Source organism: Carassius auratus, unplaced genomic scaffold (genome assembly GCF_003368295.1).
Source record: "Carassius auratus strain Wakin unplaced genomic scaffold, ASM336829v1 scaf_tig00001751, whole genome shotgun sequence".
NCBI lineage: Eukaryota > Metazoa > Chordata > Actinopteri > Cypriniformes > Cyprinidae > Carassius > Carassius auratus.
The window spans coordinates 93,929-98,124 of NW_020523392.1; positions in this window are offsets into that span (position 1 = coordinate 93,929).

Genomic DNA, 4,196 nt, shown 5'->3' on the forward strand with positions numbered 1-4,196 from the left:
TAGGGGAGTGGCTTAACTTTGATGAAGCATATTTCTTTGGTTTTGAGACTTTAGTCTATGCAACCAAGAGCTTGTAACACCAAAAGCTGTTCTATCAAGGCAGCATTAACATATCTCCTACCTTTTTTATATAGCCTTCACAACTATGATGCTTTAAAATGCAGCCTATTTAGCTTTGGGAACAAAGCCACAGAGAAAGTGGGAGGGAGATTTTAATATATACAGTAATTATATCTTGATTGCATGTTCACTGCTCCAGTGCTCTTAAGTTAAGCTGGTTTGTTTCACACGTCTACTCGATGTCATCACAGTTATCTTTAGTACAGTTATTAAGTTGAGATGCTGTCAAAATCACTGTAGCTATTTCTCCCTCTATGGTAGCTGTCACAGCTCTTATACGTCATGGTTATTCTGATACCTCACCACGGTGTGCTGTATAAAGACACAAAATCAGACAATCTCTGTCACTTCAGTCAATGTCACTCTGCTGCTAAAACATCGTGCTGATTACGGTTTCTGCAGTTACAGCACTACTGACACACATGGGTTCGGCGACCCCTTACACGTGTTAAGATTCAAATATATTAGAGGTAAATTTGCTATCTAGAGCAATTTAGACACTTTAAACATGCATTTTCCCCATAAAGCAACCAGAAGATGAGAAAGCAGTTAGCATTTCCTTTCCATATCATGCTTTTAAAAACAAATTGTCACTCGCAAAACATCTATTAGACTGTAAAAATAAGTTTAAATTGTTTTATTTTAATTATTTTATGTTTCTTTAGGAAGCTTGACATGCTGAATATGAAAATCACATTAGTTTTTGTGTATCATCATTAACAGCCCTCATGATTATTATTATTTTTTCTTTACTTACACAAGCTAATCTGTTATTACTCATGCATAAAAATTACATGGTACATAATGCATAACACTGAGCTAACAACAGCATATCATTTACAGTTCACCAAAAGTGAGTCATGCAAAACTTCAGAAGTGTACAGTTGGATGATTTTTGTATTTTCCCACCATGCTCTGGAATATTCCATTAAGTACTTGTATATGCCAATAACGTCTAGAAAGCAAAAGCAAAATACATTTAAATATAAAATAAAATACTAAAACAATACTTCATAATTATTGATAAAAGTTCTAAAGTTTACCTGACATAAATATTTACCAAAATATTAATGCGATGTGAAAATAAATAGTAATAATTACATTGTGTTATAATATAACAACTACTTTTAAGTATGGTGTAGTTATTGCACACCAGCAGGGGTTAACTAGACCATGTTAACCAGCCAAACTTTGACCCCTTGAGAGCAACCTGGTATTATAAGTCTGGCTCAAAGGTACTCTTCAGTTCATAGGTTCTTCCAAACTGCAAATGAATCCGTGACCCCTACAATGACAGGTCTTTACCCAGCAGAGTACTCTACCATTTCAGGCTTGGCTCTTTTTCCCCAAACAAGAAATAAGCACCTGGTTTCAGCAGTTTTCTGTTTGCCCACCGTGTGACTTCTGTCCTGACATTCTGTGGTGGAAGAGCAGGTGTCTCTACAGAAGATGTTCCTGGATAATCAGCAGTCTACTCTCACTGCTCTCTCTGGCTGTGTTCTAAAACATGGTCAGCCTTCTTACAATTTGCCTTCTATACAGGAAGCTGTTTTCAAAGGCAGCATCCTAACTCAAATGGAAATCAAAAGTAATTTGAAACACTCTACATATAGTCAGCAATGCATTCAGCTAGCAAAGTACAACAGGGGATCGCTACAATTTGACATTACCATAATAAACTAACAGTATGATCATTTGATACGCATTAAAACACATGGCCTAGCAAATGTATTTTAAAAGTAATTATTGTGACTTTTAGAACTAGCTTTTTATGGAGGTAAAAAAAAGCTGCCTATTTAGGCAGGTCGCTAGGTCTTGGAACAGAGCCACTGAGGTCAAAAGCCACAGACACCACTAATGACAGAGAAATGTGTATAATTATTGCAAATTTTCACTGTCTCTCCTTTCTTCCAGTTCTGTTCATAGAAACTAATTTAAAATGTCTAAAACTTTATTTCTACATTGATAAGTGGTCATACATATTCAAGCTTTTGTATTGAAATTTCACTAGAGTAATAAAAAGCCTATTTTTATTCAAATTAGCAATTCATCTAAAATATGTTGTACCGGATTAATAATGAACAGAGGGGTTCCATGACTGACTAATTGCAAGTGAAATATAGACACGCTTTGTTACAGAGAAAAATGCCATTGAACATATATAACGGGGCCTTGATTATTTGAGAGCTAGAATATTATGAATTCAATGCACATTCTGAACAACATCCGCGGCACACTTATTAATTTAAACTCATATTTAGATTGCAAAAACATTGTAATACACCTGCAGTGGGTGTCTACGGGCAAATAAAGAAGTTTACCCCACAGACATCCAATGTCAAAGATTTCTGGGAACATTTTTATTGTTTAACAAACTGAGTGATTGGTTGAAGTTATGTCTGTGGTAAAGAAAGAGTGGCACAGATGCTTTCAATAGTCCTTAACATGCATTGAACCCTCTACATGAAGGTCAGCAATAAAAAAAAAAGCATATTTTACGCAACCTAGGCTCATTGAAAATACATGCTTGTGCCAATGTTTCTGTAACACCTACATCACATGCCTTAATGCACATTTTGCATCAGTTTTAAAGTAAAAAGGCCAGCGAGTGGCGCTAAAACATGCATTCAGTATGTGACCATGGCCACATTTTTAATCTACTTTATTCATTCATTCATTTTTTTATGTTGCTTCAGGTATATATTGCTGTGGTTCAGAATTCAAATGTTCAGTGAGGGGCGCTATGTTGGAAATACATCAAATCCAACCCTAAACCTACCTAATAGTGTTAACTATGCAAACGTGCAAAGTGATTCGCTGATGCAACTGTATTATTTTAACTCCCTTATACAGAGGTTAGAGATGTTTTGTCGAATCATAATGTCATGGGATTCATAATGAAGCGCTTAATCTCACAAGTGCTACACCGTACGAGCTACAGAGAAAACCTGCTGTTAGAAAACCCATACAGTGCATACTGTGAAGCTGAATAGGTGATGCAAATGTTCAAGAGTAGAAAACCAAAAGGATGTGACATTTACACACTAAGCGGACAACGGTGTCACTAATAACAAGGGTTTGTACATTTTACATATAGTCCCTTTGAATGTATTAAACCAAAATAGTGCAGTAACACGCATATTCATGCTGTAAACATCCATCATCCTTCTCTCTCTAGCTCCACTGGAACCTGTTATCCCGCTCACCTGATGTAACCCCTCATATTGAGGGGGATTTGAAGGGCGTATGACATGATGGAATCTACCTCACATACACACACACACACACACACACACACAGGCCACTTTTCCGGCTTCCTGTATTAATCATAAATGGTTTGCTCTTGGTTTACTCCTGCAGGAAGGATTACCCTCCTCCATACAGGTGCACCTGGCTTCATTTCCTGCAGACACATCAAAGACTGTTCAATCAGGGATTATGATCTCCAGAAATACATAATACACCACATAACCTCATACCCGATTGCTCCATATAAATATGTGATTATCTGTGGCACAATAGGATTATGTCTGTCCTTAAATGGCTTATAATCATCCAAGAGGTGGGCTATGTAACGGACGTGTTTTATCATTTAGTTGCTCTTCGTTTCAAGTGTTTGAGGTCAGGATAGAAGTGATGACGCTTAAATTAAAGAGCTAAAATGACAAGGACTGTGCATACTGCAGTGCACACTACATATGCAATATTTAAAAAATTGTAATAGTAGTATGTGAAATTAATTGCAAACAACTTCACTGCATCCACATGACTATGCACCAATTTTTTTTGAAAAACATTATCATATAACATCCACAATGATGCAATTGTCATCTGACCTAGAACCTCAATTGTGTCGCTTTTCCCAGCCATTTACAAATATGATGACTTTTGGTTGTAAAGTGTCAGCACAGTACACTTACTGAAGACATGGTACAAGTAATGTATAATTTGACGTCCCATTATGAATGGCTATTATCAGAATAGAATTCTTGCACACTGCATAATCAGTGCATGGTACATAAATGTTCACTGCCTATTATTAAAAACATATATGTACTGTATATGAAACATTATGC